The 22,514-nt window shown below is 41.7% G+C and overlaps 1 protein-coding gene across 13 annotated transcripts in view; it reads left to right on the forward strand.

The window, feature by feature from the left end:
- CDKAL1 (CDKAL1 threonylcarbamoyladenosine tRNA methylthiotransferase) overlaps positions 1–22,514 on the forward strand; it is a 434,025-nt gene that overhangs the window by 44,447 nt on the left and 367,064 nt on the right. The gene's annotated exons all lie outside the window — the stretch shown is intronic.

The raw sequence follows: 22,514 nt of genomic DNA on the forward strand, positions 1-22,514 counted from the left end.
AACAGCATGCATTAGCAGGAAGGAGATCATTAAAGATGAGATACAGTTCTGAATTACAGCCTTCTAACAATAGCAGTTAAAGAAAATTCAGTGAAGAATGACACAGAAAGCAGAAAAGCCTTTGAGCCATTGGTTACAGGACAGTTAAGTATCAGATTTTATGTCAAACTTTACAGTCCAGTGCACTTTTGCAGAGGCTGATATTAGCCTCAGCACTGAAACTTCACAGTACTATAGTTGATACTAGCTTTTATGATCTTTACACCAGTGACTAAAAGTAGGTCATTGTTTTAAAAACAACGATACCCTTGCAGCCTACATTATTTATAACTGCATCGCATTGCCCGCATAGCACATCTTGGCAAAACGAAAGTCAGTAATGACAGATATCTCATGTCATGGAAGAAGACAAATGTGAAGTGAATTTGAAATGTGTAAGACTCCCTTAATAGAAAATGCATGACTTCAGTATTAATCTGTAAAAACTGGTCTAAATGATTCATATACAAATCTTTTTGATTTTTAAGTTTTCATCACTTCACAAATTTTAAGCTTCATTCAGTCTGTTTGGTTTATTCTATTAGACATTAAACATACATGCCCTCACTTTCGGACTCTTTACTAACATTGGAAGACAGTTGCGTTATTCCTCTGAAGTAGGAGATGAAAATGGGGCACAGCAAGTGTAAGGAAAAATTAGTAAAATCAAAGTCTGTAATTCTCACTTCCCCCCCACCCCCTACTGAAAGCTAGTTAAAAGAAGTCCACCGTTTTCTTAGTCGTAGGGTGATTATTCCTCTTTTTGGTGAGAATGTTATTGTATATTGAGTTTCATTAAACACTTCTGTTTCAGTATAGTTCTGTCCTTCTTTTTCAATATTTACTGAAGAAGTCTCAGTTACAAATTTGTAATTGCTTAAAAAACAGTTTTTTCCTATTTGTTAACATATGGGGACTCTGATACTAAATGCCTAATAAAAAATTATAAATACATTTAATTTATCTAAAAAATCATGGCATTTGAGAAAATTATTCCTCCTCTGATATTTCAGTAACTCTGCAATGCTACCTGGTGCCACAGTAAGCCTACTAATTTGAGGCTTGCATGGAATTTGAGGAATATATTTTTTTCTTGCACTGTCTTGTACTGATGTACTTCTTATTGCACTGTGTACTCAAGTTGCATTGTTTACAAGGACTTCAGGAGGTGATGTTACATGTGCTTCATTTTGAGAAAAATGGTACGTTCAGTGAAAACAGTCTGACAAATGTCTCTTAATTCCGGCATTAGTACATTCTCATGAAGGAAACATCCTTTCTGAGTGTTTCAGTTTGACCCAGCCCATGCAAACCTACGTTCATATGCAAACAATCTGATTGTTATATAAATATGACCTCCTTTATTGTTGTTTGATGTTTCTCAAAGCATTTGTTTAGAATTTGCCTAATCGCTTGACTCAGTTAGTATTTTGTATTGTCAGGAGTGCAGATGTTATGGATATGAAAAATACTACAATGTGCACAAAACACAGAAAGGTAGTGTGACAGGCAGTGTTCCCAGGTTAAAATCTTTCATAGACATTTGCATACATTTTGAATATTGAATATTACCAGGTTAAAATCTTTCACAGGTATTTGCACGGATTTTTGCATAGTGAAGCATTCATGTGCTTATTAGTCCCCACAATATACTTGCAGTTAAGAAATTTGCATATGATTTGCTTTCTGTTCAGTGAAATAAGCTTTACACAGAATTCAGTGTATTAACTCTTTTTATGCATGACCAATTACTGGGTGGAAGGCACTTGGAAAAAAAGATCTGGTACTACTTAGCATTTTGTAACAAACGCAAGATTTGAAAGGGGAACAGGAGTATGAAGTGTTTCTGTCAATAGGACCTTCTAGTAACACATGCATGTGCTGGGTGGCGTGTTTCCACATTTGATGTCATTTGTACCCTACAAAGGACTTAAATTTGAAGCTTATTCTTCATAGCAGATGCAGAAAAAGAGGTATAAGGGATAGATTGTTTTGGTTTTTTTGGTCCTCTCCGCCCCCCCCCCCCCCCCCCGCCCCGTTCTTTTATTCATTTGTTGCAGGAGCACTGAATTGTTGCTGCTTTCATGATTGATAGCATGAGCTCTTGATTTGTTGTGTTCTTGACAGTAAATTGCCATTGGTGTTCAGAATATTTCCTAGTATATTAATTTTGGCTTCCTTCTGAAGCATAATCAATATTCATTGTTCTTTCAGATCTACAAGCTTGAATTGAGATTACTCAAAACCTTGAAAAGTTAATAAAATCCTACACTTTTTCAAAGACTAGAGGGGAATAATTGTACTCAAAGCCTGACTGTCAGTAGCCACTAACAAATTTTACTGTGAGGTGCTCTGTAGTTCCACAGCATGTGTGTAAAAATCCCACCTCCATGTGTCAAAGTAATCCAGCCGTGTGTGTATGACTAGTTATCTTTCTGAACTGGAGTTGCTTTCAGTAAATTTTAAGTTGTGGTAACTTTATTACTTGGTAATTCCAAGTGTGCTTGCTAAACAGTAACTAATTTATCTATTAGCATATTAATGTATGACAATCAACTTTTTTTTAACATTTTCATAGGTCCTAATGCCCTCACCTGCATCTTCATGGCATTGGAAAGTGATTTCCACTGCTTTGGCCGCTTGTCTTTTTACCATGATCAGAGCAGGTCAACACAAGGGTGCTGTGCAAAGATAAAATTTATTGTAATTTCTGAGAGCAAAAATTATCTTTTTGCCAGGTGCATTTTTTTTTTTAATCCCGGGTCAGTTATCTGGCTAATTTTGTAGCCACAAACAGTTGTATCATTCCAGTGAGAGGATGGTATGAGAGAGAGGAAAGCTGCTAAAGCTTGGGCTGCTACTACAGGCAAGCTTTGTAAAGCTGTGCCATAAGTCTGTTCCTTGTGTTAATTAGCTATAGCTTGTGTCTGTATGCCAGAACTGGCCTGCCACTGTGCTACTAGGACAGGACTGAAGAACTTCTCTAATGAATGAAATTGCTGGTTTTTCACAATGATTTACTGCTGTTGGTGATGGCTTCATATTTCTTTAGCTTAACACACTACACTAGGCAGAACAATAAGCTGGGTTTGTAAGCTTGAATTTTGCCTGCGGTTTGCATATTTTGTCTTTGAAAGCGTACTGGGAGTTCATAAGACTAAGTTCAAAGAAAGTAACTTCTATTTTTTTCACAGGCTGATCTTGAAATATTATGAATTTATTTTCCCTATTTAGGTGATTAACAGGAAAAAAATACAACTTTTTCATTACATTGCTTGATGTCAACACTGTATGAACATTAGAAATTCAAAGTAGATCTGATTATGCAGGAAAAAGTATATTGTGTAGTCTATTGGTGTACCTTGAAGGGAAAATGTGTTTTGAAACTTATTGCAAAACAGATAAATATGCATTTTCTCCAAGAAATATTCTTCAACTTTTGTATCTAAAAGCCATTGTTAATGATTTCAGAATTAGGTTTCATATCTGTAGTAAAAATGCTTTGGGAATAAGTCTGCAATTTAACTACTGAGATTTAAGAATTACTTTTGTGCAGATTGATAGCCATTTTTAGTGATTCGGTAGCAGTGTTTCTGGTCACATGAAGACAGTATATATAAAAGGTGTTATTTGAAAGGGGTGTTTAAAAATGTTTCATTGTCTTGATTGTACTAAAAATAATAGCAACAGTGAATGAGAAAGCTGACCAAAAATCATCAATGCCTTTTTTTTGTTCCATTTCTACTGATTTCCTCAACTGACTCCTGTTATTAACTGTGGCCAGGCTGCTTTGCTTTCCATTCTGTGAGCATGGAAGAAGTGCCATACTCAAAAGAGCTGGATTCTACGTATTTGGTGGAATTATTTGTTTAGTTTGGGACAGTTACATTTACACAGTATCTTTAAATAGAGACAGATGGAATGGTGTCATAGAAGGCAAAATTTGACAACAGTAGGATTAGCATGAACACAAAACTCTGTCTTTTGTAGTGAGGGTATTCTTTGGGATAGACCTTGGTTTAAATTTCTTCTCCTCAGATGCCTGTACACTTTGTGTTTAAAGCCTCTGGACATCACACCTGTATTCAGGTAGTGTTTTGGGAGCTGATTCATGCTTCCTTACGTATGCTGTGGTCTTGGCATTCTTGAACTCATTCTACAGTGGTACAAAGTGTCAACAGGAGATGATGGATAAGGACCCTGTTCTAGTCTTCCCTATGTATTTCTGTGTCTGAATACTGTCCTAGGAATTAAAAATTGTTGTCTCACCTTTTAGAAAATGTGAAAGGCTCTCTTTTGTCCTCTTGCACTGTGTAAAATTTTAAAACTGCTGGAAGAGAAGCTGAACAGGGTTTTTAAGTTAATCATGTAGGTGACTTCATCTTCACCACATAGACCAAACATGTATTGTGTATTTTAGCGTTACAGCTCATCTCTCTTGTAGAGAGAAAAAGATATAAATAATCATGTCCCGTTTCCTGCTGTGGCTGAACATGGCTTTGTGAGCATTACAAACACCTCAATCTACTTAAGAGTATCTGGGTTTTGGCTGATAGCTCTGGCACAAGAGCAGGGACAACTTAAGTTGTGTTAGTAGCTAGTTTTATTTTAAAGTATTGGGCTGTCTGGGTTCTGTTTTACAAACAACTTGGACATCCAGACTGTGGGAAGAAGGTAACAGTACCCTTGAAGACTGTCTCAGTATAAGTTATCTGTATGGGTCAGAGCCCTAGGACTGAGATTAGTTTTTTCTGTGGTGTTTAGCATCTGCTCCTTGGGACTAATTAGCTGTTCCATTTTTCATTATAGGTATATGATTGCAGCTATCTTTTAATCAGAGCTATAGCTTTTAAGATTTGTTTTACATTCTAGAGATGTAATTGAAAGCATTATTTAAGTATTGCCCTAACCAGTCACGCTTACAATCCTCTAACATACAGGTAATGAACTTAATTTCAAAATGGATAGCTTCTTAAGTGGATTTTAAGGTATGGCTTAAGTTAGCACAACTTCATCTATGGTCAAATGAGTGTCTGCAACTTAAGTGTTTTACTGTTGGCTAATGCTGTGGTTGTACATTGATGTTCTGATAGTAGCAGACTATGTACTTGTGTCTCTCCATCATTTTCTGCTTGGGTTTATCACCTCATTGGTTGGGCCACCTCATCTCTTTCTACATCTGCTTTCTAACTTGGATCTGTGACATGGTGTTAATGGGAAATTGAATGTCTCTAACAACCTAAGCCAATCTCAGTTTGGCAAACAGTTGTCCCACATTCCTCCAGCTGTAAGCTACCTGCCTGCTCCACTGCACTGGTCATTGAGCCTTCCCAGTTTACCAAGTGGGATTATGATCACCTGGGGCAGAAATGGTTGTTGTTGCTAGGAAGAACTTGCCTCTGGAAAAGGACAGGGTTAGGGAAAGCTGAGGTAAACTGGAAACATGTAAATCCATGGGCCCTGATGGGATGCACCCACGAGTGCTGAGGGAGCTAGCAGATGTCATTGTGAGGCCACCCTCAATCATCTTTTAAAGACTGTGGCGACTGGGAGAGTTGCCTGATGACTGGAGGAGAGCAAATGTCACTCCAACCTTAAAGACGGGCAAGAAGGAGGACCCAGGGAACTACAGGCCCGTCAACCACACCTTGATCTGCAGGAAGGTGATGGAGCAACTAGTCCTAGAAACCATTTTCAGGCACATGAAGGACAAGAAGGTGACTGGGAGTAGTCAGCATGGCTTCAGCAAGGGAAAAGTCATGCTTGAGCAACCTGATAACCTTCTACGATTAAATGACTGGCTTGGTAGACACGGGGAGAGCAGTTGATATCATCTACCTGGACTTCAGTAAGGCTTTCGATACTCCTCATAGAAAAGCTGATGAAGTATGGGCTAAATATGCAGACGGTGAAGTGGATTTAAAACTGGCAGAATGGCTGTGCAATGCACCCTTGCAGCAAAGACAACTAATGGTATCCTGGGCTGCATTAGACAAAGCGTTGTAGCAGATTGGGGGAGGTGATCCTTCCCCTGTGCTCCGTACTGGTGAGGCCACACGTGGAGTACTGTGTCCAGTTCTGGGCTCCCCAGTACAAGAGATATATGGACATACTGGAGACAGTCCAGCGAAGGACCATGAAGATGCTTAAAGGACTGGAGCATCTCTCCTATGAAGAGAGACTGAGAGAGCTGGGACTGTTCAGCCTGGAGAAGAGAAGGCTCGGGGGAATCTCATCAACGTGTGTTAAATACCTGAAGGGAGGGTGCAAAGAGGATGGAGCCAGGCTCTTTTCAGTGGTGCCCAGTGACAGGCCAGGAGGCAATGGGCACAAACTGAAACACAGGAGGTTCCTTCTGAGCATCAGGAAACACTTTTTGACTGTCAGAGTGACTGAGCACTGGCACAAGTTGCCCAAGGGAGGTTGTGGAGTCTCCATCCCTGGAGATACTCAAAAGCTGCCTGGACATGATCCTGGGCAACTGGCTCTAGGTGGCCCTGCTTGATCGAGGGAGTTGGACCAGATGACCTCCAGAATTCCCTTGCAACCTCAACCCTCTGTTGATTTTTAGCCACGGGGGGAGCTCTTGTGCTGCTGCTTCCATGCATTGCTTCATAGCATGGAATTCAGATTGGAGGATGTGTTTATGCTGTATCAAAGTAACCGCCTTAAACCAGCCCAAGTATTGTGTGGTAAATGAGCTCCGGGTGAGTTCTGTGATGGTGTGGCTAGCCTTTTCAAGTGTCTGAAGTAGTTGATTTAATGGTAGTTCAATGGTTGTACAGGGTCTGTACAACCCTGTATTTATAGTATATAGTATTTCCTATTTTGCCTTTTCCTTTCAAGTCTTAGCACTGATCAGTATTTTTTATTAGGTTTCCCCATTACTGCAAACTTAGTTTTTGATTCTCTTCTATAGTGATGTTTTAAGTATGCTTTAAAAACCTACATGTTTTCATCAACTGATCTGAAGTGTGCATTTTGCAGTCCTTGTGCTATTTTGGAGCAGTTTGCACTACAGCAGCACTTACCAGCCAGTGACAGTCTTTTGGTTTCCTATACTGATTGGTTTTTCCCTGATGTACAGTTGTTGGTTCCTTAACCCCTTAGATGTTCTCACTGTGGCAGAATGCTGGCATGTCTGGGTAAAATGGCGATGTTTCTAATGAGGTGCATGTGGAAGCATTTGTGTATTTTTCCCACAAAGATCTTAGTCAGCAGGGAGGCCCTTAACTAACTACCAAGTGTTTTGATGTATTGTTAGTGTGCTAAGCCTATCCTGGGATCTTTGATAAGTGTCTAAACCAGGGATGCACTATCTCTATATGATTGCTATGGGAAAGAAAGAAAGAAGATTGATGAAGAATATTTATGTAGCAAAAGGCAACTTGAATTTTAGTATTCAATGTAGTTTTGATCTGAATCTAGGAGTTTACCTTTTTGCAGTTTGCTGTAGAGTTGGTATGCACTTATGTGATACAAGCTCTGTATATGTGGCTTAGAAATCTTTTAATTTAAACCCAAGGATATGTTTCTTGTCTTATGTCCATCAGCTCTCCTGTTTGTTGTGGGCAGAAAGGCAAATATTTATTTTGGGATTCAGGAACCTATTTATGTTGTCAGAAGGAATATCCAGTTGAATTGTAATGTGTTACACAGCTTGTGTGTTCTTGACTTCTGTGACATAATATTCCACGATGTATTATAACCTCATGTAATGTCAGATATTTGGGGGGCAGGAGACAGGTTATCTGGAGCAAATACCAGATATTTGTTGACATTTGTGAGCTGGTTCATTAATCAACCAAACTGCATACTCATAGCTCAGCAACTCTCTAGCATCTTAAATATTAATTTCAAATGACAGAAAAGCAATAAGAGTAAGGTTTTAACATCATGCCTGAGACAATTCATTGTTTTCAGGTAATAGTAGCTAAACACTGGTTCTAATCTAATCATATTTTGTTTTCTTTTTTTAAGGCTACTGTATCTTTTTAGGATGCTTTCTGACTTGATGAATGATCTTATTTGTGTTCACCCCCACCAGAACAAACTACTTCTTTTGTGAGGAGTCTTGGTGGCTGTTCCTATTTTTATTTTGATTCCAAGGTGGTTAATTACCTTTGAAGTGCTAACAGTAGATTTGGAAAATACACCCCATAAAAGTCTTTATAGTCTGTACAACATTTATGGGTAAGGCTGATATTGTTTTATTAGATAATTAAGTGTAGTTGAAGAAGTGGATGTGCTTTTGGATACACAGGCATAAGCTCTGAAATAGAAACAGCTGACTTAAAAGGTAAATACAGGTTGGGAACTGCTGCTCAGTCACATACCCCTGAAGAAAAAGGACAGCTGGTACTTATGGTGTGGTCAGTGACAAGGATGATGAAATGGTTATCTTTGAGGGAAGGAGAGAAACTTTAGCTTGTTTCCCATAGATGACGATTTGAAGTTCTCGTATGGAGTGAAAGGTGCGGTGGCACGGAGGCTCACTTCTCTGTGGGGTGGGTGGCAGCTGGTCTGGCTTCCAAAGCTGACGAGTTGTCCCACCTGGGTGATTAGAAGGTGGGGTGGCTGGTTTGGCTTTTCTGGTGTGTGCAAGGATACTCTGTTAGGTAGGCATCACTGGCCAATGGCTCTGTTTTAAATGTCTGGAAATACTGCTGGACACTAGGTAGCTCAGGGTGCTGACGAAATAAAGTTTTAGGGCTTTTTGGAAGAGTCTGCTAGTCCTCAGGGTTGCTAAGAGTCTTACTTCTTAAAGATTTGTCAGAAACTTGCTTGCTTCCTGAGGGAATTCCTGCAAATTCTGTGCTACTTTGAGTATATTTTTAGTAATCTATATCTTGCCGTTCCATGTAATTTTCCCCCTAATAAGGTACTACTCATATTTGTGAAACCCATATGCTTTATATTAGTCTGTGTTAATTCAATTTCTTGAGAGGTCTGGTGGGCAAAGAATTAGTTTCCCGTTTGCTTGAAGATCTTTCTGTACCTCTTACTGTACCCTCAATGGCAGGACCATTTTTGCAAATACACATCTATTTATTCCTTAGGTCAAATTCACTGCCGGTCTTGTATAATTTACACACTACTACTATCAATTTTTCATCTTTAGTTCTTAACCACAGTGAGAATGCATTTCTTGCAAGACTCCTCTAGTTGCCTATATATTTGTAGTGTAGCTCTGCAGAGTATTTACGGTAGTGCTTTGTGTTATAAGGCTGGGAGCAATAAACTTGACATGCGTGTTTGGATACACTTTGAGCAAAACCAGTGTACCGAAAAATAAGGTGCACGTTTTTTCAGTCTTTTTACAGGATTATTTAATGCATCAGAAAATAATATAAAACAAACTGAAGACAATACTCTGGCTAATGACTGTCTCTGTTGTGGCAATACATGCATAAAAAATAAGGAAGGATTTAAGGATGACTTCTAGAATTTTTCTTTTAAATGCAGTGGCAGTTTCTTTGAGGGGATTAAAAAAAAACAAACCTAAACCAAAACAACCTTACAGGTCATATTGGAGTTTACCTCCAGACCGATGTGTATTGATTATTTGTACTTATATTAATGAATTTTTTTCCATATATGGGCAACAAATATCAAATAATTGCTGGCTAGGATTACTTTTGCTGGCTAGGAATGTTAAATTCCTTTAATATTTTCATGCGTGGTAAAAAGACATTGGACGTGCAATTACCAAATAAATAGAGAAACAAAAGCAACTGGAAGGTTTCGGTACTGTATGATTTGCAGTGTATTATTAAAATGAAGTAGTAAACATGAAGTAGACTTCTAAAAGGAATGATATACACTCTTTTTTCAAAGCCTTTGGTGTTAAGTATGCACCTGCTTGAAAGAGGCATAATAATTTTTCCTGTTTGACGTAGTCATCCTAACAGCGTATATCAAATTTGCGTCTGTAGTACAGTAAAGACCACTTAAATGCGTATCTTGAAACTGAAATCTGTGAAACCGAGGGTGTCAGGAACAGAATATCTGCATTTTACAGAAATCTTATGGGTTTCAGTTTCCTAGCAAATACTCAACTCTTCATACTTCGCAGAAGACTCCTGTGTGTCAGTGGAAGGGGAATGTTATGCTTGGCTTTTACCTGCTTTAGTAAATGGATTTAAGCGATTGAATTCTACCACTTAACCATCTATTTCACTAATCATCTGTTTTAAATGGTTTGGTCAGTAAGCACGCCTGTTTATGTGTTCTAGTGGCACTTTTTCTAGTGATTAATTTCATACAGGTTGATGGATAGTAATATGTTTGTCGGCCGGACCAATTTGTCGGCCGGACCCATCCCACAGGGAAGTCTGCTGCCTCCCTGGGGCCCGGGTGAAGGACATTACTAGGAAACTCCCTAGTCTTGTGCAGGCCTCCGATTACTACCCGCTACTGGTTATACAGGCTGGCAGTGAGGAGGTTGCAGGGAGAAGTCCCGAAGGGATCAAAAGGGACTTCAGGGCGCTGGGGCGACTGGTAGGAGGATCGGGAGCACAGGTAGTTTTTTCCTCGATCCCTTTAGTGGCGGGGCGGAACACCGAAAGGAACAGGAAAACTCATCGGATCAACACGTGGCTCAGGGGCTGGTGCCATCAACAGAATTTTGGCTTCTTTGACCACGGGGAGGTTTACATGGCACCGGGCCTGCTGGCGACGGACGGAGTTCAGCTGTCTCGCAGGGGGAAAAGGATTCTCGCGTGTGAGTTGGCCGGGCTCATCGAGAGGGCTTTAAACTAGATTCGAAGGGGGACGGGGATAAAACCAGGCTCTCTAGAGAAGAGCCTAGGGTCCGCACGCCATTGTCGGGGGAGAAATCGGCAGCCCAGCTCAAGTGCATCTACACCAATGCACGCAGCATGGGCGGCAAACAGGAGGAGCTGGAAGCCATTGTGCAGCGGGGTAGCTATGACTTAGTCGCCATCACGGAAACATGGTGGGATGAGTCGCACGATTGGAGTGCTGCAATGGACGGCTATAAGCTTTTCAGAAGGAACAGGCGAGGAAGGAGAGGCGGTGGAGTAGCCCTGTATGTTAGGGAATGCTTCGACTGTCTAGAGCTCGATGGTAGTGATGACGAGGTCGAGTGCTTGTGGGTAAGGATGAGGGGGAAGGCCAACAAGGCAGATATCCTGCTGGGGGTCTGTTATAGACCACCTGGCCAGGAAGAGGAGGCAGACGAAATATTCTACCAGAGGCTGGCAGAAGTCTCCCAGTCGCTAGCCCTTGTTCTCGTGGGGGACTTCAACTTTCCGGATGTCTGCTGGAAATACCACACGGCAGAGAGGAAACAGTCGAGGAGGTTCCTGGAGTGTGTGGAGGATAACTTCCTGACGCAGCTGGTAAGCGAGCCCACCAGGGGAGATGCCTCGCTTGACCTGCTGTTCACGAACAGAGAAGGGCTGGTGGGAGATGTGGTGGTCGGAGGTCGGCTTGGGCTTAGCGACCATGAAATGGTAGAATTCTCGATACTTGGTGAAGTAAAGAGGGGGGCCAGCAAAACCGCTACCATGGACTTCCGGCGGGCGGACTTTGGCCTGCTCAGGACACTGGTCGAGAGGATCGCTTGGGAGACGGTCCTGAAGGGCAAAGGGGTCCAGGAAGGCTGGACGTTCTTCAAGAAGGAAGTCTTAAAGGCGCAGGAGCGGGCTGTCCCCATGTGCCGCAAGAAGTACGGGCGGGGAAGGCGACCGGCCTGGCTGAACGGGGAGCTCTGGCTGGGACTCAGGGAAAAAAGGAGAGTTTATCACTTGTGGAGGAAGGGTCAGGCAACTCAGGAAGAGTACAGGGATCGCGTTAGGTCGTGCAGAGAGGAAATTAGAAAGGCAAAAGCCCAGCTAGAACTCCACCTGGCCACTGTCGTGAGAGACAACAAAAAATGCTTTTATAAGTATGTTAATGACAAAAGGAGAGCCAAGGAGAATCTCCATCCTCTATTGGATGCGGGGGGGAACGTTGCCACCAAGGACGAGGAAAAGGCTGAGGTACTCAACGCCTTCTTTGCCTCAGTCTTTAGTAGTCAGAATGGTTATCCTCAGGGTACTCAGCCCCCTGAGCTGGAAGACAGGGACGACAAGCAGGATAAACCCCCCATAATTCAAGAGGATGAAGTTCATGACCTGCTATGCCACCTGGATGTTCACAAGTCTATGGGGCTGGATGGGATCCACCCGAGGGTTCTGAGGGAGCTGGCGGAGGAGCTTGCCGAGCCGCTCTCCATCATTTACCAGCAGTCCTGGTTAACTGGGGAAGTCCCGGACGACTGGAGGCTCGCCAATGTGACTCCCATCTACAAGAAGGGCCGGAAGGAGGATCCGGGGAACTACAGGCCGGTCAGCCTGACCTCGGTGCCGGGGAAGATCATGGAGCGGTTGGTTTTGAGGGTGCTCACGAGCCATGTCCGGGACAACCAGGGGATCAGGCCCAGCCAGCACGGGTTCATGGAAGGCAGGTCCTGCTTGACCAACCTGATCTCCTTCTATGACCAGGTGACCCGCCTAGTGGATGAGGGAAAGGCAGTGGATGTGGTCTACTTGGACTTCAGTAAGGCCTTTGACACTGTCTCCCACAGCATTCTCCTAGAGAAGCTGGCGGCTCACGGCCTAGACAGGTGCACTCTTTGCTGGGTAAAAAACTGGCTGGACGGCCGAGCCCAGAGAGTTGTGGTGAACGGAGTTAAATCCAGTTGGCGGCCGGTCACGAGCGGTGTTCCCCAGGGCTCAGTTTTGGGGCCGGTCCTGTTCAATATCTTCATCAATGATCTGGACGAGGGGATCGAGTGCTCCCTCAGTAAGTTTGCAGACGACACCAAGTTGGGCGGGAGTGTTGATCTGCTGGAGGGTAGGAAGGCTCTGCAGAGGGACCTGGACAGGCTGGATCGATGGGCCGAGGCCAACTGTATGAGATTCAACAAGGCCAAGTGCCGGGTCCTGCACTTGGGTCACAACAACCCCAGGCAACGCTACAGGCTTGGGGAAGAGTGGCTGGAAAGCTGCCCAGAGGAAAAGGACCTGGGGGTACTGGTTGACAGCCGGCTGAACATGAGCCGGCAGTGTGCCCAGGTGGCCAAGAAGGCCAACGGCATCCTGGCCTGTATCAGAAATAGTGTGGCCAGCAGGAATAGGGAGGTGATCGTGCCCCTGTACTCGGCACTGGTGAGGCCGCACCTCGAATACTGTGTTCAGTTTTGGGCCCCTCACTACAAGAAGGACATGGAGGTGCTGGAGCGCGTCCAGAGGAGGGCAACGAAGCTGGTGAAGGGCCTGGAGCACAAGTCTTATGAGGAGCGGCTGAGGGAACTGGGGTTGTTTAGCCTGGAGAAGAGGAGGCTGAGGGGAGACCTCATCGCACTCTACAACTACCTGAAAGGAGGGTGTAGCGAGGTGGGTGTTGGTCTCTTCTCCCAAGTAACTAGCGATAGGACAAGAGGAAATGGCCTCAAGTTGTGCCAAGGGAGGTTTAGATTGAACATTAGGAAAAATTTTTTTACTGAAAGAGTGGTCAGGCCTTGGAACAGGCTGCCCAGGGAAGTGGTGGAGTCACCATCCCTGGAGGTATTTAAAAGACGTTTAGATGAGGCCCTTAGGGACATGGTGTAGTGGGCATGGTGGTGTTGGGTTGATGGTTGGACACGATGATCTTAGAGGTCTTTTCCAACCTGTATGATTCTATGATTCTATGATTCTATGATTCTATGTTGAAAGAGGTGTACCCTTCTGTGGCTTTATTGTGTGCTTTCTAAACATGGTCTTAAGCTGAGTCTTCTTCCTTCCTAATCTCAAACGGAGGCCCTGTGAAAATTCAGAAGCTGTTGGTGTCATCTTTGATGTATTTTTGGCACACAGTTACTGCCCATACTTAATCTAAATCTTCAGCCTGAGCGTAATGATGAAAGATCTGTACCTTTTTAGTGCGTGCCTTAACTTTTTGAATAGTTTAAGCCTTGCAAGAATTTCTTGAAGTTATGGCCTGCCTGAAAGGACAGAGGTCTTCAATAAACTTCCTCAAACAGCTAAATCTTTTGATTAGCCATTAAGTGTCTAGAAATAATGTTTAAAAATGCAGAAGCAGCACGTCTGTAGTAATTACTGATAGGACTTCAAAAAATGCTGTGTGTCAGAAAGTAAAAGAAAAGCGAGTCAGCTGTTTATTTTATGACACCTAGTAAGGCTCTATGTTTAATATTAATTTTTATTTTTAAGGAAAAAAGTTAAGTGTATATTGTACTGTAAAAAGAGAGTGGGGAACAGAAGGAGAGGAAGTTCAAGGTTTTGAACAGGGTCTAATAATTTATTTGTCCTAGGTGCTGAATACTGCTTTTGAAAGTAAGTGTAATGCTAGATCTTAAGTTCCTCAGCAAAAATTGAGAATGTTATAAGAATCTTGACTCTGTTAGGAGCTGCAAACATTTGATTTTAAGTCGTTTTTTACAGTGTTCAGAAAACTGGTTTCCTCAGTCTATGGGCTGTAGAATGATCTTGTTTCTACTTCATAACATGGGCTAACTTGTGAATAATTGATGTGCTTTCGGGCAGGACATTTTTCAGGAAATTATGCCTGTTATCTTGAGTGTTTGCTTTGGTCCGAGGATTTAATTCTGCTTGATGTGTTTGCTTTGGTCCAAGGATTTAATTGTGCTTGATGTGTGTAAGTAATCACATTTGTTGGGGAGTTTGGACTGTGTGTGCAGTTTAAAATCAAATACAGCAACTGAAGTAATTATTTTGATGATCCTGTACCGATTGAGAATTTAAGGATAATACAGAATGTGACAAAGATATGTGGCTCAGCATGAGGAATAGAAATAAAATTCAGTTCATTTTAAACCAAAACATAGCAATTCACTGAAATGAGCATTTGTAGTGCTGTGAAAATGGACTTGCTGCAGATCGTTCCCTGTTTGTAAGAAAGGTAAAAGAAAAACCCTAATTGGTTTGGACCCAGTTGGAGCAAAAGCTGTATTTTTCAATTTTGTTTTCCCTGCAAGTAGAGCAGAAGTTAAGGCAGTGTCATTCAGAAAACAGCACTACTGGGTGATTCTGAAATAAGGGGTTACACGGGACTGGCAGCTTCGGTGTGAAATCGGGAATTGCTTTCATTGTCCAGATAGGGCTCCCCAGCCTCCCTCTCGGTGGCCAGGCTGCGTGGATGGTCCCCGGCTGTGCAGGGCTTCTGGATTTGAGGGCAGCTGGTGGCTTTATCTGCTGGCTGGGGATACAGGCAGGGCAGAGGGAGTCCGGAGGAACTGAAGTCATCCCATCTGGGGCAGTCTCAGAGCTGCAAACGTTTGGGGCTTATCTCAGGGCTCCCAAGATCTGAGTCTCAGACATGGAGCTTGGACTAGAAGTTCTCAAAGTCTGCTGACACTCTTGGAGCTGAAAGAGGGTTTTCTTACCGAGATGCTGGGAGCCCTGGCACAGTTGGGTTGCTGTGGGGTGGTGGACCCTGAAAGCACCTGGGTTGTAGGCGGGGGACCTGATAAAGGAGCTTCGGAGTGGCAGGTACAGGAACCTCTGCAGTGAGGTGGATGCTTTCTCAGTTTTACAGCTAGTAAGTGTTGGCAAAATACATCTGTTCAAAGCCACTGCCAACATTGTGTGTGAAGTGCCAGATGATTAATGGAAAATACATTGCATGTGTTTGCAAGGCCCAGTGATGATTAATAGCTCTTAAAAGCCTGTAACAAATAAAGTGCTGTGGTGTCTATTTTGTGAAAATACTATTAATGTAAGTTTGAATACAGATCTTTAAAGAGATGCTAGCAGAGGGCTGGTATGACTGAGGAAGAGGACAAGGTGAAAATGTGAACTTAGCACTGTTGTCTCATGGCGACTTTGTTTTCCTGATTTTATAAGTAGAACAGTAGTAAACACTTTCATCTGAGGTTAATTTTAGTTGGAAGAACTTAGAGCAGGATCTTTAGTTAAATGCAAGGGGTTAAGCACTTTGTGGTGGTTAACTTTTGTGCTTTATAGAGGCTGAATGTGTGGATGAACCTGAAATGGTAGATGAGGCGCTTTCAAAGACAGGAAGCTCTCCGCTCTGCCTGCGCTTGCGGGAGAGCTTGATGGTTCCGTGTTGTTTGTAGCTGGGACTCTCCGATGCGTGATCCATGCTGTGTTGATAGGCTGAATTACCAGCTGTATTTCAATTTAGAAAGATCCTGACTGCTAAGCTGTGCTGATGATCCTAAAGCTGAGTCAATACCTGTATTTCTCTACCTTGCTGGACACATCCTGACAAGGTGTCACTCACAGATGATTATTATTTTTTTTTTCTCCTCACCTAGAGAGGTCTGTTAATGCACTTGTAGGTTGTACTGTTTTCTTAGCGTTATTGATTCAAGGCCAGTTTAAATAAATAAAGACTAGTTACAAACCAATAGCATGTAACTTCGAATTGAAGGTAGGTAGTCTAGGCTTTCCATGTAGTCATGGACCTCCTGGTGTCCTCTATTGCCACTGTACCACTTGCCTTTATATCTAGCAAGGTTTTATTCTTTTCTGTTAGGCCTTGCTCTTCTGAAATGTTGAAAAGACCAAAGGTGTGGTCTTTTGTGTCTCTCCTACTGGAAGTGATCATTACCCTTTAGAAAAGGCTGGTTATGACCATAAGCATTTTTACCTTCGTATATTAAAATTATAAAAAAAAAATGTTGTTTGCTTTTGTTTTTGGCTTTTTTAGCTTTTTTTTTTTTTGGCTTAAGGTTTACCACTAGGGTTCACCAAAAGCTTTCTAACAAGCAGTTGAGTGGATAATGTGCCAGAGTGGGGTGGGTTGTGCGACTTGCAGGAACTTGATATGCTATTTTTAAAATTCATCTTTGAAAGCAAAGAAAAGGTAAACTAGAGAACATGTGCTAAATGAAAACAGCTGTAAAGACAGTGAAGTCATAAGATACAAATACACAAAGGAAGATAGTGATCATAGGAGATACCAGATTAAACTTCAGCCATCAACGTGGAAGAAGAGGAATTTGCATTCTTCTCACAATAGAAAATGTAAAATAAATTGTGGATCATTACAGGCCTTGAAGTCTTAAAAGTAAGAAAGTGAAGTATCTTCAATCTATTGAAAGGAGAAAGGTGAAGATGGCTTCTGAAATATTTTGGCTATTTTGAGCTGTGTAGTGAAATGGAGGTTTTCTGTTATTGTTCCTTACCTCGCCTTCAAGAGTAGGAAAGACAAAGGTAAACCCAGCCAAAAGAAAGACACTCCCAGTATGGAGCCTGGGGCAGGGGAGGAGAAGACAACCCAAAAAACTTTGACTCCTTATTTCATTGGCCTATGGGGCTCTTCCAGCAGATCTCCTGCCTTTTCCTTGAAGGAAATGGAGAACCACTAGACAGCACTGTGCACTCTGAAAGTGCAGCTCATTCTGCTGTAATACATCATCACTTCTCGTGACAGTGCTTGAAATCTTGAGTTGTTGCTTCCAAATAAGATGAGAAGATGGATCCTCACACACACACACACGCACCTTCTCTCTTGTTTGTCTAAATGATCTCCTTTTTATTTTTGGGAGCTGCTGCTCCATCAAATAATACATGCACGGTGCCTCAAACTAGCATTTGGCTGGTTTGTGCTTGATGAAATTGGACCAGTCTGGGACCATAAAGCCACAATTCTCTGTGCAATACTGGCATACTTGAACTTTTGGCATTTGTAAATGCTGTTGAAAGTTTCAAAATAGGCTTGTCTTATTGTATGCAGCCTTATTAGTACTGGAAGAATATCTTCTGCTTGGTGTTTTTTTTTTTTTCTGTACAAATGACAGGAACCTGACAAAACTGGTGCTCTCAAGAAAATGAAACCTGCAATCAAAATTGGGAAGAGACAGGATAGAAAAATCCTGTGTCAGGCTGTAATGGATATCTCTGTATTGGTACAGAAATACTCAACCTCTTTAAGGGACTGCTTTGAGTGACCAGTGTCTTGTTTTTCTTCTCTCCTCACCTATTTGTTTAGTTAGATGCTGTTAGATACTTCAGTTGCACAGGCAAGTAAATTGTTGGAGAAATGGAGCGAATGGATAGCAAGGCTGCAGAGGGGCTCGTAACTACTGTAGTAGCTCCTGGGCTGGTGTGTGTTCAGTATGAGTCAGGGCATGGAGAAAGGGCAGGAGGGGCAGGCGGGGCTGGGATGCGTGTTCGCACATCTGCCTCTGCTCAGTCCTTGTTTTTCTTTCCCAGTGCGTCTTTGCTCTCCTCTTCTCCCACGAATAGGCTTCCTTCATGTTTAGGGCAAATGGGCAGAGAAGTACAACTGTTATTTTGCCCTACAGGTTTGTAGGCAAAGCATAATTAAAACCTGTTGGTGGGATTTTGTGAAGAAGCTTGCACTGCCGATTGCTGCGCTGCATCCGTCCGTGGTGTGTGCGAAGAGTGAACTTCAATTTCTGCTGTGCTAGTCTGGAGCTTTCACAAGCACTAAATTCTGCTGATAATCTGGACTGGGGATGATGGCTGGGAATTAACCACAGCAAAGGCTTATCTGGCTGCTGGGTATGGTACCTCAAGCCCGTATCTCTTGCTTTTCAGAAAACTGATAAAGTAGCAAATAGATGAGGTGTGAAGGTAGTTCTGAGAAAGTCAATAAATAGCCAGAAGCTACAATTTAATAAGTGTGTGGACATATCTGGCTCAAATAGCTTATGTATTTTAACTCTCTTAAAAGTGATAGATGGAACCTAAATCCATATTCCCTGTGGCATTAGTTATCAGGAGAAATAAGTGGAAGCAAAGCATTTGAAATCAATAAATTGCTTCTAGGTACAACTTAATGCAGACAGAATTTAGAGAAAAAAGATTGTGAAACAGATACAGAAGTAAAATTCAGCTTTAATTTGCAGACTATAGCAAAACCCTAATCCTGGCTCTTGTGAAAGTGAATGGAGATTAGGAAGTTCTGGGAGTGAGGACGTTCAGTGCCATGGGCCATCTTGAACAGAAATAGGTGTACTGAAAAAGTAAGAAATCTGTGGAGTAAAGCGGCTCTCCAGATTAACATTATGCATTTATGGTCTCATTTAAGGCATTTAATTACCTAAGATCTATTTTATATTACACTTGAAATGAAGCAAAGATTCTTTCTCATTTGCATGGGATTTTTGCTGTACTTCAGAATCTTCACTGCTTTGAGCTTCCTTTTGTTGGACCTGCTTGTGGCTTGCACGGGCTAGAAGTGCAAGAGGCTTCACCGAGTAGGTAATTAGTGATGCCATTGCATTTTATAAAGGATTTTGGTTTGTCTGCTGTGCCTAGCCCAGCAGGTTGTTACCTGGGTGGATGATAGGACTGAAGCAACCCTCAATTTATATTTTCTTCTTTCTCCCCCACAGACATAGTGAGGGAGAGCCGTTAACATTTCATTATTTCTGCAGATAGAAGCATTTGTTTAAGTGAGGCTTGTCAGAGCGTTACACCTAAGGGAGATTAAAATGATCTTCCTGGGGCAGATTCCAATCAATCTTTCTTGATTCTGAAATATTTATTACTGTTTACAGCAAATTCATATGGAATCATATGATGTGTACAGAAAACCATAAAATTTTCATTTTTCACTCACCTGTGGCTTTGCTGTCAGCATATGAAATTAGCTGCTTACGCTTATGCTTGACTACTGTGGTTTTTTTGTACCTTAGCATACAGTTATCACAGTATGTGATTTTTTTCCAAATAAATAGTTTAGAAAACATTTCTGACTTACATTGTGTCTTGCAAATCTCAACATTATGTTTCACTTAAATTTTACCAGTTGTTTAGAAACTCTGATCTGTAAAACATAATAAAATCCTCTTAATCGCTTTTACTAAGTAAGCTTTCTTCTGAGACTATAGATAAAGCAAGTGGAGATTTCTAAAGTGTTGTACCAAAAATGAGAAGGCAGTTGTTTTTCAGTGAGCTCCGTGAAAGCTAGAGACTCTTCTGGAGCTCACACATCAGCTGTCATCCTTCTAAGGCAGTAGTTAGACTTCAGTAGGTGCTCTATAAGACAGTCAGTAACACATCTGCAATGGTTGTGTTTGAGCACTCATGGCGGGTTAGTAGAACTATTGTAATCTGTTTTTCTTTTGTTTTCTTTTTTTGTTTGGTTGGGTTTTTTTACCTTATTCCATAGAAAATATTCAACTTAATCTGCTGTTCAGTGTTTTCTGTTGATTTGCTATACTACCCAAATTACTGAAGGGCCAGTTTTTGAGGGTGCCTTAAAACTTGTCAAAAAGTTATTGGGTATCACTGATCTGGCCCTGTAAATGACGTAGACTGAAATAGCTTGTGCATGTGAATCTAGGCAATTGCTTCGTGTTTAGGAACAGGCCTGAAGTCAGGGGCAACTTGGCTAAGATCTTGGCTTATTTGCATAGACATCCTGTGTGGCGTGATCAAATTATAGAAACTCTGAAACTACTTGTCTACATTTATAAGATGAAAAGGAATTGGTGTAGGGCTGGGTGCATGTTTAATATGTGGGTGTTGAAGGTAAATCAGTTAATATTTGCAATGTGTTTTGAAACTTTAGTTGCAGGATATTGTGCAAGACTATTTTTGTTGATGGTTGACTTCAGACTGTTAAGTGACTAAGATAGAAGCAATCAGTCTGTATTTGCTCATTTGAATAACTCCTGTGTTTTGCATATGAAGCTGTATGTAGGGAGTACAAAAAGACAAAAAAGCACTGAATCATACTGTGTGTGCTATTTCTGGAAGATCAAGCAGACTTAAGACTTAGAGGAGGAGGAGTTACTGGGGTTTTTCCAAATTCTGTCAACAAAACAAATTCTACCCGCATTAATCATCAGAATGAGTCGTTGGAGTTATTTGTATGTCGTTGTAGTGTAGCCTGGCTAGACCTTGACCTTGTTTCTAATGTAGTGGGACTTTCCCTGTGAGATTGATAAATCCGTCATTACTACTCTTCACATTGAAATTATTAACACTGATCATAAGTCCTCAATGAAGCAAAAGGAGCAGTTGACTCTTGGGATGCATCGAGATTACACTTGAGCTCAAGAGCAGGATGAAATGCCCACCTTAGAGAACCATGCTGTGGCACCTGCATCTGCTGCTGCCCAGGATAATTCGGGTGCCTTAAAATTAGGTGTTTCTCTTGTTTTAAGGTCTTGTTTTGTTCAAGCAATGGTTGTGTAATCCACTTTTCTCAAAGTAGTGAAGTCTTTATTTTAAAGGAATGAGATAAAATTCAGGCTGCCTTTTCCACCTTTGGCATATAACACCATGTGCAGAGAGACCTTTGGCTATTTGATGTCAACAAAGAGCCATGAGGAGAAAAGTAGCCCATAAGCTCATGTCATGTTGGAAGAAGCTTCGTTTAGAACGTGGTCATGGATCTATACTTGTAAATGGGGTACCTTTGCTTTCAGATGTCTATCTGGGAGCTGTTTGACAAGATAAATGGAACTGTAGAATGTAGAACATAATCCAGCACAAGTTCAAATGCTCATGGCACACAGCACTGTACTCAGAGTTGAAGATGGATGTTACTGAGCTATGTATTTTGTTCTAATCAACAAAGATAGCAAGCAGATAAGATGTGGAAATGATCAGTCCCTTTCTTGATTGGAAGAAGTACGAGGTGTTCAATGGCTGCAGATGTGGTGGTAGCTGTGGGTTTAGGAAAGTTAGCGTTCAAATGGGGAAAAAATTTGAGAATGTAATTAGCTGCTGCTCTTCACAAAGAAACATTTCTAGGTTTAGCCTTTTTAAACCTAATTTTTTTTACAACCTCAAGTATCCTTAGGTGCCTTAATGCATGGAAAATTTAGTAAGTTAGAGAAGATGAACAAAATAGCAAAGTAACTGTCAATTCCTGTTGTCTGTGCTGGGTAAACAGGCAGAAGGATCAGCTGGACATTGCAGAAGGAGTTGAAATGAAAGTTATCATCTAATTGGACTCTTGACATTATTACAAGGTAAATCTTTAAAGTATACTTGATTCTCCTGTTCATGACTTTGTACAGCTGTTGTGTTGCTAAGGGTGGACAGGCTGAAGCCTTCTTACCCAGCTCTGTGTGTCTGGGTGCTGCAGTGCAGATCCCTGGCTGCTCCAAGCAGGAGTACAGCTGGAGTAGCCTGTAAGTCTGACATAAGTGTGTAGAAAGTGGAAGAAAAAGGTGGCTTACTCCAAGGATCATCTAGGACCCAGGCTGCAGCCTGTGCTGTATCTAGAGCAGAGATGGAAGGTATTTGGAGAATGGATTACTCACTTCAAAATGCCAGTGTAAATAAGACTATGTGTTACTGATGGTCACACAGTAGAAGAGGAATGTAAAGTTTATCATAGTCGATGTTTTGAAGCAAAATTTGTTCTTTCACGTGCCTTTTCTTCTGTGCTGTATCCTGTGTTCAGTACACCTGTGCCAGGCCTGAAGGATTCTGTTAATGTGCATGCTCTGAAATACAGATTATTTTGTTTACGCTATTTATAAATATATT

This window comes from Calonectris borealis, chromosome 2 (genome assembly GCF_964195595.1).
Source record: "Calonectris borealis chromosome 2, bCalBor7.hap1.2, whole genome shotgun sequence".
NCBI classification, from domain to species: Eukaryota; Metazoa; Chordata; class Aves; order Procellariiformes; family Procellariidae; genus Calonectris; species Calonectris borealis.